The sequence below is a fragment of the Pan troglodytes genome, chromosome 13, assembly GCF_028858775.2.
Source record: "Pan troglodytes isolate AG18354 chromosome 13, NHGRI_mPanTro3-v2.0_pri, whole genome shotgun sequence".
In the NCBI taxonomy this organism is placed as follows: Eukaryota; Metazoa; Chordata; class Mammalia; order Primates; family Hominidae; genus Pan; species Pan troglodytes.
Genome location: NC_072411.2, coordinates 63283517 through 63298951, shown reverse-complemented (window position 1 = coordinate 63298951; position 15435 = coordinate 63283517). Strand labels below are relative to the sequence as shown.

The window sequence follows — 15435 nt, the reverse complement described above, 5'->3', positions numbered from 1 at the left end:
ATCAATCTGTAGACAGAGATACAGATATAAAAAACCCAGGGATATACTAATAAACTACAGAACTTGTGTAGGACCCATATGAAGAAATTTCAAAATTTTCAAAGGATCATTAAAATTTTTGAAAACTTTCTATATGAGTAAATATTTTAAAGCTGTCCCATCATTTATAAATTTAATGTAATTCAGCGTAGGATTTCCAATAAATTTTTAAAATTAGCTATGACATTAAATTTCGTTTAATTGGGCAGCCTCTGAATCAGAATAGGTCTAGAGAGAGTCCTAAAATTTTTTTTATTATGAAAATAATATGGGCTTCTCCTGAAAAATTCAGGCCATGCAGAAGGTGTTAAATGAAAAATATTGTCCTTGGCCTACATCCTAACTCCTCAATCCAACTCCCCAGAGGTAAATCATTGTAAATAGCTTTAAAAAAATTGTGGTAGGGCCAGGCAAGGTGGCTCACGCTTGTAATCCCAGCACTTTGGGATGTCGAGGCGGGCAGATCACGAGGTCAGGAGTTAGAGACGAGCCTGACCAACATGGTGAAACCCCGTCTCTACTAAAAATAAAAAAATTAGCCGGGCATGGTGGCGTGTGCATGTAATCCCAGCTACTCAGGAGGCTGAAGCAGGAGAATCGCTTGAACCCAGGAGGCAGAGGTTGCAGTGAGCCGAGATTGCGCCACTGCACTCCAGCCTGGGTGACAGAGCGAGACTCTGTGTCAAAAAAAACAATTGTGGTAAATAAAACTTATTGTTTTAAACATTTTTAAGTGTAGAGTTCAGTAGCATTAGGTACATTCACATTGTTGTGCGACTATCACCACCATCCATCTCCAGACTGTTTGCATCTTGCAAAACTGAGACTCCCCTGTACACCTTTAACAACAACCCCCATTGTCCCCTTCCCTCAGCTCCCTGGCAACCACCATTCTACTTGATGTCTCTATGAATCTGACTACTCTAGGTACCTCAGATGAGTGGAATTATGCAGTATTTGTCCTTTTGTGTGTAAGTAGCTTTTTAATAATCTTTTTCAAATATTTTTTCAAAGACATTTACCAAAATTTTATGACTAATGCTTGTTCATAGTAGAAAATCCAAACTACCTAAGAAGATTCTTTATAGTAAAGAGCAAAATTTCCTCTTCTCCGCAATGTCCATTCCCATTAACCAAAGCTAACCATTGTTAACACTTTTTTTGGCCAATCTTCCAGAATGTTTATATGTATCAATAAGGAACAGCCTCACATACACATGGGCCTGCACACACACTTCTATGCTTTTTCTGACTTTTTTAATTTTAAGAAGGCTAATATATATATTGTTGTACAATTTGCTTTCTTCACTTAATATATCTTGAGTATTTTTTCACAGCAAAACATATGTTCTTAAGTGAATCTTTTTTTAACTTAATAATGTAATTCAGAATAATATGAACGAATAAATAGTCAAGAATGACAAAGAAAATTTTGGAAAGGAAAACTACTGAAGGACTTGCAATACTAGATATAAGACTATTATTTAAATATTGTGATAAAGGTAGAAAAATAGAGAAATCAGTGGAGTGGAAATTAATCTCAAGAGAGGTCTCTAGAAGATAAAACCTTTCAGCTAAATTCAAAAATCTTAAAATCAGTAGGAAAAAACTATATTATTCAATAAACTTGCAGGGACAAGTTGAAAAACAAGAATCCAATCCTCTCCTCACATGATAAACCAAAATAAATTGCAGACATATTAAAGCATTAAAATGCATAAAATAAAAACAAAAAAAAATCATCAAATATGTAGGAGAAAACAAAAGTGAATATTTTAGCAGGTGGTCATGCGTGCCTGTAGTCCCAGCTCCTCTGAAGGCTGAGGCTGGAGGATCACTTGAGCCCAAGAGGTTGAGGCTCCAGTGAGCCATGATCGTCCCACTGCACTCCAGCCTGGGCGATAGAGCAAGATCCTGTCTGAATAAAAAAATAAAGAAGTCAATAAAAAATAATAAAAGTGAATATTTATCTAACCTTTTGTGAGGAAGATTTTCCTTTTTTTCTTCAGAGATGGAGTCTCACTCTGTCGCCCAGGCCTCTGCCTCCTGGGTTCAAATGATTCTCCTGCCTCAGCCTCCTAAGTAGCTGAGACTATAGGCATGTGCCACCATGCCTGGCTAATTTTTGTATTTTTTATTAGAGACGGGGTTTCACCATGCTGGCCAGGCTGGTCTCGAACTCCTGACCTCGTGATCCACCCACCTCAGCTTCCCAAAGTGCTGGGATCACAGGCATGAGCCACCGCGCCCGGCCATGAGGAAGATTTTCTACAAGTAAAGGTAGAAATGTTAATGAAAACACTTGAGAAATTGACAATTTAAAAGTGAAAAAGTCAATAACAAAATATGATAAAGTTTAGCTTAGAAAGATCATTGTAAAATGTATGGCATAGTGTTACTATGGCAATTTTACATAAACACCTTTCTTTATAAAAAATAAAAAAAATACAAACACCCCAACAGAAAAAATGGGTGTTGTATAGGAATAAGTACACTATAAAGCAATATTATAAATGGCAAACAATATATGAAACTTAAAATTTTTCAAGTAAGCAAAATAACTAAAAGTAAAAACAATTATTTTTTCAAACATCAAATTTGAGACCATTAAAAACCTGTTAACATTTAGTGTTGGTGAAGATTAGGATAAACAGACATTTATTTTATGTACTTCCATTTTGGAAGGCACTTTAGTCTACGTATCAAAACTCATAAAAAAAATCCTTTTTGACCCTAAAATTCCCCTTTTAGAAATTTATCTGGAGGAAGTAATTATAAATGTATGCAAATATTTGTCCACAGAGATGTTCACATAGCATTGTTTATGATATAGAAAAATTAGCAATTATTGGCCGGGCATGGTGGCTCACGCCTGTAGTCCCAGCACTTTGGGAGGCCTAGGTGGGTGGATCATTTGAGGTCAAGAGTTGGAGACCACCCTGGCCAACATAGTGAAACCCCATCTCTACTAAAATATACAAAAATTAGCCGGGCATGGTGGCACATGCCTGTAGTCCCAGCTACTCAGGAGGTTGAAGCAGGAGAATCGCTTGAACCCAGGAGGTGGAAGCTGCAGTGAGACGAGATTGTACCACTGCACTCCAGCCTGGGTGACAGAGTGAGACTCCATCTCAAAAAAAGGAAAAATTAGCAATTACCAAATACATAGTGTTAGGGAACTTGTTAGACAAACTATGGTGCATTTATACTATGGAATACTACAGTTAGTATTTAATGACATGGGAAAATGTGATATATTTTAAGGGAAGTGTCACTCGTCAATGAGTAATGTCATATATCCTAATTATTTTTAATACTTACTAGTGCATAAAAATATGTATAAGAGGCCAGGCACAGTGGCTCACGCCTGTAATCCCAGCCCTTTTGGAGGCCGAGGCGGGCGCATCACGAGGTCAGGAGATTGAGACCATCCTTCCTAACACAGTGAAACCCCGTCTCTACTAAAAATACAAAAAATTAGCTGGGCGTGGTGGCACGCGGCTGTACACAATGAACATGTATTACTTTTGTAATCGGAAATAATGTTATAAAAATGAAATACTTTTAAAAAGCATTTATGATACAGATATTGTTATTTATGTTTTTCCTCAAGTGATTAGTTGCTCTGCTTTATTTTGGCCAAGTTCCAGGTAAGCTTCTGGGCACTTTACTGAAAAAAATAAATCAAGTAAATCATTAGACTAAAATTATATATTGATTTTGCAAAAGTAGCAGTATTTTGCTAGACAAAGTCACAGAGCTAAAATATATGATATTTTCATTTTTAACAATGAAACGACTATTATAATTAAAAGAATTCAATTTGCATTATATGCCTTTAAATAAAGATTAAATGGACCCCTGACACACCAAATTAATATGTAATCCAGTTTCATTTTTTAACTAATGGAAACACAAATTAGTATAATTTTATAATTTAATACTCAGCAATAGATCATTTTTTAAAATAGAAGAAATTAAACATTTTTCCACATACCATCCTTAGGGAACAAGGCATATCATAAGATATGACAAATAAGCTTCTAGGAAAAGTCTTCATTTGTTCTTTCCAGAAAATGTGAATTTGCTAATTTGGTGACAAATATATGTATACATATTATATGTAATAAAATTATACTGAAAATAAAATCAATGAAATATTGAAATTTTAAGTGCAAAGCATCTGGTTAAAACTGCCTACTCTTGCTTATATATCCTTTTTTATTTGCTATTTATATTAGCAAAATGAACTTAACATAATGCCTCAAATAGTTAATGAATATAAAGCTTTAAAACAGCAAATATGTATTGTACATGATCTTTTGGAATCTGATTTCAGGTACAACTAATTTGACAGGCAGTATGATAAGGAACAATCTGAATGACACGTAAGCAGGAGGGGGTAAATTCCAAGCACAGCCTGAATGAGAAGTACAACTCATTTCGTGTAACCTAGATGCCTTTTTAACCCATCTATGCAGTCTCCATGTGAAACCAGGTGCTGTTCCCAAAGGAGAAAACACTGCCCTCCAGTGGTCTTCAATGAAGAAATGGAAATAGTTTCAGGTACCATGATAGCAGCATTTACATGAAACATGGTGTATTTATCTAGTCTCATTTTTGGCTGTATTTCTTAAGCTGAAACACGTCTACAACTGAGCATAAGGACAAAATTTCCAAGATAAATTCTAATAGGTAGGTAGTTACTCCAGTTAGATAGACATATTAACAAGGAGGATTATGACTTTCTAACCCCAAAAGCTGACCATTTATTCGACTATCAAAATTGGATTATGTTAGCCACCTATAGTTTCTCACTTTCCAGATAAGAAAGAAGAGATTTCATCTCTATGTTTCCCTTGTTGGCCAATTTTTTAGCTAAAAGACATTTAAAATTGTACAGCAGGCAGAACCCCAGGGGACTGAACAGTGTTCCAACATCCTTAAAGGCTTCCCATCACTTGAAAAACCAAATTCTTCCTCCTGTTTCTTAAACTAACCAAAGTAGGCAAAAGCAATTTTTAAAAGTCTTTGTGTCTAGCATTGGAACTTTCTCATATTTCACACCATTATATAAATGTCACTCTAACCTATATGTATCACAAATGCTACGCTAAATTAGGGCCAAATTTGCAACCTAGTTTAACTGGGTTTCCTCTTTTTGCAAATGCAGTTTTTGTGTCTGCATTTAGCAATGCATACAAAACTGTCCGTGTAGCTAACTGCTTCAAATTGCTAAATTTGAGGATGGATGTGTAGATCTCCCAGTCTTTATGTATGTGCCAAAGCAATCCTGTTTCTAGTCATATAAAGACTTCCTAATCAAATGGACCTTGACTACATTGCTAAATTCTTGGACCACTTCACTTACTCTTTTGGATTTAGTAAAGGAAAAACTGAATTTTAAGAGGGGAAAGAGACAGTTTTCAAACCTCCTCCATGTCTCTGTCCTTCAGAAACCAGAATGGAACTACATCACATGATCAGATGGACTCTAGAGTCCCACAGCTATAAAGCCTCATCCATTACAAGCTATGTGACTTAAACTTAGCCTCATTTTTCTCATCAGTAAAACAAAATCATGTTGGGTTCATTAGGTGATTATTAACGACTGAATGAGGGAATGTACGTGAAGTGTCTAGGAAAGAGAAAGGGCTTCACCAAGACGCTACTGTTATTCTATCACCATCACTTCTTAGACTATTAATCCAATGGTCAAGTAAATTTTTCTAGAGATATGACTTTCTAAAATTTATTCCCATTTATCACCTTAAATAATGTTCATCATTCAGTTTACTATATAGAAAATGTCCTGAGCCCTCCAGATAAATTCTTTAAAACAAATGCCTTGTGCTAAGAGCAAATATTTTAACATCACATTCCTCAAATATAGCACCTTTAAGTATGAATCAAGTTTTTCTTCTTTTCACTCCCACAGAAGATGGTATCCATTATATAATCACCTGGATTCACAAAGCACTTTAGCATGTAAAAAATGACAAACATCAAAATTGTAATCACTGCAAGGGTAGTATAGTAATTAGACATATTTGGGTATATTGTAGTAAATTTAAAAGTTTCTGAGCTTGAGAAAATAAAATTCCATAACCATACTTGCTCTAGTTGTTTAACTCAACTTATTGTACATTTCAGAGAGAACAATTACTTTCTTTAGGAGATTAATGCACTATCCTTTGAGACGAAGAAAAACCTACAGATTTTAACAAAACATTGTTTGTTCTTGTCACTAGCTGTGGTGAGGAGTTTTTACTGAGCCATGATAGCACATCTTTATCTCCTACCTCTGTGTACACTTGCGGCATTATAACACATAGTTTTATCTGGATAAATTCACTGAGTATGGTCTTCACTGATCATGACATCTCATCAATAATCTCATTATTATACTTTATGTCACACAACATAGAATCTTTGATTACTCAAAATATTTCTTATAACTCAGAATCAAACTGTTTATGATTTAAAACAGAATGTATTGATGAATAGAGAATGCAACAGTGATTTGATAAATGTTTGATAATTTATCAAACTCAGAAAATTTTGGGACAAAGTACCATTTAAAGATAAAGCAAATAAGTACAGCTAAATATTGTAATAGTGTATAGGTGTTACACTGAAGCCTGTGTATAAGCATTAACTATGTACCAATAAATGCAAAGAAAATAAACTTTGGTTATAGCTTATCTAAATTAATCTCAAAATTTGACAATTAAACATATGAATTTGTAATAAACATTCTGAATTTTTAAAAAATTCATCATATTTGTAACAGTGCCAAAATAATCTAAAATCAGAACACTTTCTGAGTATAATTATATTATTATAATTCTCTACCTTGACAGATGACAATTTTAGAACACCCTAAATACAATTTCTAGTATATGCACTAAAATAAAATGTAACAGATAGACAACTCACCATAGTATAAGTAACACATTCAAATTTAGTAATTTATTTTCCAGGTGGAAACCAGGCTTCTTGGAAGACTTCAGACTATGCCAAATGGTCTGATTTCACCATAGAGGTAGGCACTAGAGGACTAAATTTACTTCTGTGTAATTTTTGTTAGCTACATTTTACATGCAAATGTCTATACAACCATGTTAATGAAGTTATAGAGAAGAAAAGAAAGTTGGCATTCCCACTTTTGTTTTATTCCAAAGCAACTTTTCAGTTGACTTGCTATCATTTTAAGCCATTGTTATTTAATCATAAGAAAACAGAAAAGTCTAACAATGCATTCGAATTGGATTGCAAGTCCAGAAAAACAATATCTTACTTCTAAATAAAATTTAGATTTGACATTTTTTCCCTCATAACTTTATGGTGTTCACAACATAGGATAACTTTATGGTGTTCACAACATAGAATGCTTCTAGTGGAATCAGACAAAAACAAGTTTTGTTAATAATAAATATTTAGAAAAGTTCAGTTTTTCTGATCCAGAGTTCGTTATTTAGAGGAAACATTTTGTTCCTTCTTATCAAGGGGCTCAAAATTTTCTGCACCCCAAATGGAATTGGCTGCTTAATTGATAGTTATCCAAAATCTTTTTTCCAAGAAATATAAGCAAATATATTTAAATTTGACATGGGTAAATTTCCTATAAAAATGTTGATATTTAAGCTTCAAAGCCCATATTGGCAATGAAAAGTGTACAGTATCCTTTTAGGTAGAACATTAATAATCTAAAATTTGTCTCATTATAAGGGAAATGTGCCTGGGGTATATGAAAAATAATGGTTTAAACTAAAGACACAGATGATTTGCAATAAAACTGAAAGTAATATCTCTAGAAGTGTAGGTGATAAAAAGAGAAAGAGACAGAAATAATGGTTGCAGCTCTGCATTTATGGTATAGGTTACAGCCAAGACTGGATACAATCTCATCTCATAACATCCAAAAGAATAAAGCAAAATAAAACCTCCTTCACCCTCACACATTAAAAGGAATCAACATCTTGACCCAAAGTTCAAACTCCTAGAACTTGTAAATATCTGTAAAACCCCCAACACCAAGGTTTCTGTAACCTGTCACATCAGAGAAATAGGGAGATCTTCCACCACGGAAATATGACTATTAAGAATTCACAGATTACCTGAAACATTTACTAATCACCTCCCACCCCCAACACCCCCTCCTCCGAGGGAAAAAGAAAAAGGGAGTGAGAGAGGAAGACTCAAAGCATTGGGGAAAGCCTGCTATGAAAATGCCAGGCCTTTCTTGGGGCTTAGACCGTCAACCTAATCCTAGCCAGAACTATCGCAGGACTATAATAGGGCAACAGAGTACTTTGTGTTTGAGAATTGGGGTAGGAGGACCAGGATGTGAAGACGTCTAACAAATTCATAGATTTTTAAAAAGCATTTGAGAGCGTTGTGTTTATACATGCTGGGCAACATAAACCATAAACCTTGCTGGATTTCTGCAAACTGCTGCGTGGAGGATACAAACGACATTCCTGTCAATGGGAGGAATAGACAGGCAGAAATCAAGACAGAGATAGGCAGCACCCCCAGGATGTGAAGCTTGTTCCAATTGCAAGCTGTAGTGGAAGGAGATGATGACACCCAGAACAAAATGTCTTTTTCACGAGGATGCTGAAGCTCTTGCTTTGTGATCTCTGTTTACAGAAGGAATGATCCATGGAAAGGACTTAATTTCTCCATTTTCTGGAATCGAAATATAAGGGCTTTTTAGTTAAAGTTCTTCCTGTAGAGTGTATTGTTGTGTTCCATGAAACAGACAAAACTCAGCAAGACAACAAAGACTTGATCTGTAAGAGAAGGTATTAAACAGCAAGTCCTCTCCAGAGGGTAATTAATCCTTAGTCATTCATCTTAGAAGTCCCAGTTACAGTTAAGGTTAATGTTCAGGTAGCTTCTTTCTACTTTCTTTAAAAATTTTTTTAAACATTTTTTTTTTTTTACAGAATGTTATACTATTAATTGCCAATTTGCATATGTGTGCAGCTGCTGTTTTGGCTCTGAACTCAATCCGATAAGCTTGCTGGAGGTATCGCAGAGCACTTGGCAGCTTTCCTATTTGAAAAGAAAGCCTCTCCCCTCTACAGAACAGCTGATCGTCTATCAGCGATAGACCCTGATGGCGTGAATTACAATTACACTACTTTTCACACTAAATCTGGGTGATAGCTACTTGGAAAGAAGTTTCATCATTTTTTACCACAAACTGGAAAAAGAATTACATGGTCATGCTGTGCTTTTAAAGGCAGTTTGGTTCACTTTTGTCTATTTAACACCTAATTCCAAGAAGTCCATAGGCATCTAGAGATCTGAATGGCGCGTAATGAATTCACTGTTTAGATTGAAGATTTTAAAAATCTACCTCAAATTACATTTATTAACAGGGCGACCAGGAAGTGTTAAAGTTGTTAGACACTTCATTTATTAAATAATTTGTGGGTATTTTCAGTTGTCATATCTAGAGTCATGGGGTTTGCTTATTTTTTTTAATTAGCAATCCAAAACAATGCTACTGCAATTTAACAATTCATCACATAATCTTGGGCTCTTCAGTTCAGCTGCTAATGTTAGATAATTCAGATTGTTATTTTGATCTGTTTATAAATGATTTTGGTTGCATTGTGCTGTGAGGAGAACTGCAGCAGCCCAGGCAGATGATCTTTCTCTTATTTCCTGCATTGCTCAGGATGGTTGAGGGGCCTTCCAAAAAATGCATTTGAGGAGTTAAGTTTAGCATCTAGCAAAAGCAAACAAGTGATGGGGCAGAGGGCACTAATAATAACTTGATTTATTATCATCACTTATTTACGTCATTATCAATTTACATTTCCTGTCTGTTCGGAAAACTGAGGAAGGGCCTCTTTGCCAAACTACATTTTGTTAGAATCCTCCATTTCTCTGATTTTCTGGGACGTTAGAAAGTATTGTCTTTCCTCTTCTTGAAAGAATCGGCCATCAGAAAATTTAAGAAGCTCCTAAACATCCCTTTTCTTTTCTCTTTCTTTCCTCAGCCCTCTTCCCCTCCCATCTTGACATTTAAATCAATTTGTTGGGGTGGGTGGGGGGGAAAGAACAAGAGTTAAACCCACCTCAGGCAGCAGAAGTGGAACACATTAATCCTGACGTAGTTAACCTAAGAGAAAAATAGATTTTGTTTTCCTTTTTTAGTCGCTAGCTTTATTAGATTTCTCACTCTCACAGATTATCCGAAGACTACCCATTGATTGATCGCCCGTAGAGCTGCATTTGGTGTAAAGAAAAAACTCACAGCTTTATTGGCTCTCAGGAGACAAAACAAACAGAACAAGATATTCATACTAATGCAAACAATGCAACAAATGAGGGGAAGACTCGCCCGGCTGAAGCGAGGCCCGGCGAGGCCGCGGCCGGGGGGCTGAGAAGGGCCTGGGTGCCTGTCGCCCGGGAGCCGAGGTTTCCCGGCCTCCCCCGACCCCGGGCGCCAAGAGCAGTCGGTCCCCCCGGCCTCCCGCCGGCAAAGGGGCTCTGGGGCCCAGGCGCGCGGCCCCTGCGTGGCGGCAGGCGGCCCAGGCCAGCGCCGGCGCCTAGAGAAGGCCTCCAGTCCAGGCCTCATGGAAGGGCCTGCCTCGCGCGGCCCCTCAACGCCCCGCAGTGTGGCACTGGAAGGGACCTAAAAACCCACCTGGCTTTCTCCTTTCCCCTTCCCCACGCTTCCCAGGGCCCAATGCCCGCATCTCAGTTTCGCTTTCCGGCAGGGTCAGGGGTGAGAGGGAGGAATTCTCAGGTGTCACCTCCTCACCCGCCTGGAGGCGGAGGCTAGAAAGACGCCGGGGCACTCTGGAGGGGAGGAAGAGGTGTGCCAAGAATTCTCTCTCTTAAACGCTCGCGTTGTCACGGAGGAGACTTTATAAACACTTTAAACACAACACCAACCATTTTATCGGCAAAAGCGAGGGGAGGGGGGCGTACAGTAAATGCTGAGAGATGTTCGAGAAGCCCCAAGACGTTCCCTGCGGAAGGAGAACGGAAGAAAGAAAATTACGGGCGGAAAAAGAGTAAATATTAGCTCCACACCTAACCACTTCCCCAGCCCCAAACTAGGAGAGAATCTGCTAAGATTCAGCTTCATATTTATATAGTCTATGTGATGTTAAAAATAGGGTTGCCAAATATTGCATGGGGCATTCTTAGAGTAAAAAATTGTTATCTACCTGAAATTCAAAAAATTTAACTGGGCATCCTGTATTTTTATTGGCTAAATCTGGCAATTCTAACTAAAAAATATTCTGCTGAAGAAATCATATAAGAAGGAAGGCTCATTGTCTGATGTAATCAGGTTATTGGGGACATGTTTAATGGAACCTTGCCTGGAAAAAGAAATTGAGTTTCTCCTACAGCATACTTTTGTAAGCACATGGTAGGGTGGAGGAGGAAGAAATGACTGAAGCGACTTGGAAATGTCCTTACATTATATTTGAGGAGGAAATGACAGTCATTGTTGCCACTTCACTAGGAAATGGAGCCGGGTTCCTTTCCTAAGGTTGGCTGACTGGGTCTGGCCCACAGAAACCCTCCCTCCCTAGCCGGTAGAGCGTACCCTAGCATGTCTGCAAGTGGAATGTCAGTTACAGTGGTTCCCATGTCGGCATTAGTGCATATATTTTTTCTAAACCTTGACTATAGAGCCACGTTACCCATTGGTATTTAGTATATTTTGAAAAAAAAAAAAAAAGAGTTGAGTTGAGAACTTTAAAGGCAAAGTCTGCTTTGAAATGTATCAAAGGCTTTAACCTAGAAATAGATCTCATCCAATAGGGTCTTGCAGATGCTGAAAGAAAAGGCTTTTGCAGTGCCAAAGGTAAAACCTCAGGAAAAACGCAACAAAACAGTGGGTCTTTGTATATTGAAGTGTGTGTGACAGGGTGAGGAGTTAGAAAGCTGCTTTCTGGAGAAAGCCTGCTGCTTGCATTGCTTCCCCAGCCCCAGTTAGAGAGAGCTTTTTCAAGCAAGCTTTATCACCCTTACTGATACTTTGGATCCCCAGTGAGCTAGCCTTCCTTTTAAGCCAGTTGCTTGAAGAGGTCTGAATACACCCACACAGGATGCCTCTTTATCACTGGCGGGTAGAGCTATTTAACAGCTGCAAATAGAGAAACTATTTGTCTAATGAGTGCTGTTTTCAGAGTTGATTCACCAATACTCTCAGGGGAAGATAATATAAGGCCGAGACTTCCTTCTGAGCGGCACAGCCATCTCCAGACAGTGAAGGCCAGGTCTGGAACTAAATGAAGTATTTGGTTGGTTTAGATAATGTTTTAGTTCCAGATCAATAGTTTTAGAAAATACATAAGCTCACTTCCAGTTCATGCTGGTTAGCTATTTTGTTTCCCCCAGACAAACTCTAACCTAGAATTCAGACTGTTAAAAAACTTAGCACTGTGGTTTGGCAGTTATGGTATGGTTTAACTCCATACTCTAGAGGTACAAATCATTTTTTATCTTCTCTCATGTTAGTTTGTGTCTACAAAAATATGTTCCATGACTTGCTCTTCCCTCATTGGAGCAGGCCAGAGAGATGCTCAACACCCAGTGGGTTAAGGTGTCTCTTTTCCAAGCAGAAATGGACTGGGGCCCTTGTTAGAGTGGTGATAAACTGACAACATTGATTGATTGATAGATTGATTGATTAAGATGGAGTCTGGCTCTGTCCCCTAGGCTGGAGTGCAGTGGTGCGATCTCGGCTCACTGCAACCTCTGCCTCCCAGGTTCAAGCGATTCTCCTGCCTTGGCCTCCAGAGTAGTTGAGACTACAGGCATGCACCACCACGCCCAGCTAATTTTTGTATTTTTAGTGGAGATGGGGTTTCACCATGTTGGCCAGGCTGGTTTCGAACTCCTGACCTCAGGTGATCTGCCTGCCTCGGCCTCCCAAAGTGCTGGGATTACAGGCGTGAGCCACCTCACCTGGCTGACAACCTTTAAATAATAAACCCCACTCCAGTGTCAGGTAATGTCAGGCCCCCTACTCTCTCTGTGGTTTATTCTTTTGTGTAAAAAGACTTTGGATAGGACTTAGGCTTCCTCTGAAACAAAGTACAAAGTCAGTGAAAAACTATATTTTATTTGTGGTAAGGGCTGGTTATGGAAAAAACAATAGTTTGAAAAAGACAGGAGAGCTTGAGTTGAGTTCCAACTATTTGAGTAGGTGTGAGGGACTCATTTATTCTCTTTAGATACAGTGGGGTTTTTTTGTTTCTTTATTGTTTGTTTTGTCCACACAAAAAGAAAGTTGAATTAGGCAGTCTTTAATATTTTCTTTTAAAAACAACTATTCCTTGAATTATTTTAAAGTGAGAAGTCATTATTTTTACACTCCTTCCAAAGGATATTAACAAGATAGTTTTTGAATGTATTCATGGTATAGCCCTAAACAACAAAGGACACATGGGCAAGTGCCAGGATATCCAGGCCTTCTAGATTCCAAGGGGACATTCAACCATGGGAGATGGGTTAAATGTCAAAGGGTTGCATAATCAGGTACAGATTCTCTGAAAATGTGTGAGTGATTTTGAGATAGACATAACCCTCTATAGTCAGGACAAGGGGATAACATGTTTGAGAACTTACTTCAGTCCTATTAGGGGATTGATGCTTCAGAGAAAAGAGGACTACAATAAGATGAAAGCTACAGCTATGCAGTAAATAAACATGGCATAATCATTCTGAATATTCTAGTGCTTGGTGCACTTTAAAGTGTGTGAATTCATCCATGAGGAGCTCTGAGGATGGAGGAAGTTGGCAATCTAGGAACTGGTCCTAGAAATGACCCAAGAAACTTGCTTCTTTGTATCTTTTCGGTGATAGAAGGTGATGTTTCTTTTAATTTGAGGCCTTCTTGAACTGTAAGCTCCCACAATCTTTCGCTAAACAGACTTCATTCACATTCTGAATCTGGTTTTTGTCTCACACATATTAAATTTTACAAAACAGAAAGAAACAATAGAGCTTATTAGGAAAAACTTGTTTTGAATAGTAAATTAAGCATAATGGAAATAGGCACATGTTTTAGCACGGTTTTTTCCCCTTTTTTACCAATTGAACATTTACATCTTTTTCAAAGTGCTGTGATTTTCCCCTTAAGTCTTAAGCTGGCACCACACACTTTCAACAAATGAGACTTACATCACTTGTATCTGCTGAGAGAAATCATTGTAATACTGTGGATTCCAAATGCACAGCCTTCCAAAAAAGAGTTTTAGTCACCCCTAAACTGTATTAATCAAATCAATGTGGCATTCTAAGAATCCAAAGAACTACTTAATTTCAAAGACAGTGTAAATCAACTGGCAGCTCTGACTGATTTCAAAATATGCCGTTTTCAGAGACTGGAAACCTGTACATTCAGAGGTACACCTGACTACATGGTGTGTTATTAAGAGATATGCCCCAGGTGGAGGAATCTTCAAAGCCAATATATTTTCTTTATAACTGGTGTCAAATTGATGTATATATTAAAAAATCTTGGAAAATGATCTCAAAAAGGAAGTAACAGCCCAATGAGCCATATGTTCAGGGAACCTAACAGGTTTCCATTGGGACCAAATTTCACTTCACCTTTTTGTCCTTATGTGCAAATAAAAACTTATCTGTAAATACACCGTTAAAACAGTCATGCAAATTTGTGAGGTCTGTATACTGAGAGGAAATTACACTAAGCCTGTATAAACCAAGTTATTGGAAGATAAATAATTTGTTGAGATACATAACAACATGGGATTGAACTAAATTTATTTGAGCTCTGTAGATTCACAGCTTTAGAGAGACATTGCTTCTACAGAATTGGTTAATGAAGCAAAGGCTGGTGAATAGTTAATAAATTGCTTAATTTTGATGCTGATGGAACATCTGAATCTCCACGTTTACATGAATAAATATAAAGTTAAAATTTGTTTTGCTGTTAGATAGGTTGCTATTTTAACAGATTCAGACACAAGGGAATTTTCCAAATGCCAGCTAATACTGTAGCATCAAGAAGTCTGTATATGCCAAGGGCAGAGGCCTGCTTAGTGGTTTTCCAAAGAGTGGAAAGCAGAAAGCATTAACATTTACTTACACAAAATCCTTTATGTAACTCTTCTAAGATTTTTCAACTTAAAAACTTTAAAACGTTCTGTATGATTTTAGTAGATCTGAAGTTTGCATTCAGCTATTCCATTGGTATGCCTGGGCATATTCTAAAAGGAAAAATGATTCACTCTGCACTTGTGTAGTTTTTCACATGACTAGGATCAATGAGGATGGTATAAAAATACCAAAATTTACTCATTTTAATTTCATTTTTGTGTACTTTTATCATGAAATATTACAAAGCAGAATAATATAAATGAAACCTTTGTGTATATATGACTG

The 15435-nt window shown here is 37.4% G+C and overlaps 2 long non-coding RNA genes across 3 annotated transcripts in view; one reads left to right on the top strand and one right to left on the bottom strand.

Annotated features, from left to right (window-relative positions):
- The first annotated feature begins 924 nt into the window (after positions 1-924).
- LOC104005236 (uncharacterized) overlaps positions 925-15435 on the top strand; it is a 31024-nt gene continuing 16513 nt past the window's right edge. Inside the window, exons 1-5 of one of the 2 annotated variants that reach the window (XR_010149767.1) lie at positions 925-1010; positions 4379-4427; positions 4521-4605; positions 7023-7084; positions 8994-9291. This is a non-coding gene — a long non-coding RNA (uncharacterized LOC104005236). Of the gene's footprint in view, positions 1011-4378; positions 4428-4520; positions 4606-7022; positions 7085-8993; positions 9292-15435 lie in introns of those variants that run through there. The other variant, XR_010149766.1, reaches the window with a different exon arrangement.
- On the bottom strand, positions 7891-10911 carry LOC104005235 (uncharacterized). The gene is made up of 3 exons (XR_678453.5): positions 10709-10911; positions 10137-10180; positions 7891-8733 (listed from the first exon to the last, which is right to left on the bottom strand). It is a non-coding gene; the product is annotated as an uncharacterized LOC104005235 (long non-coding RNA).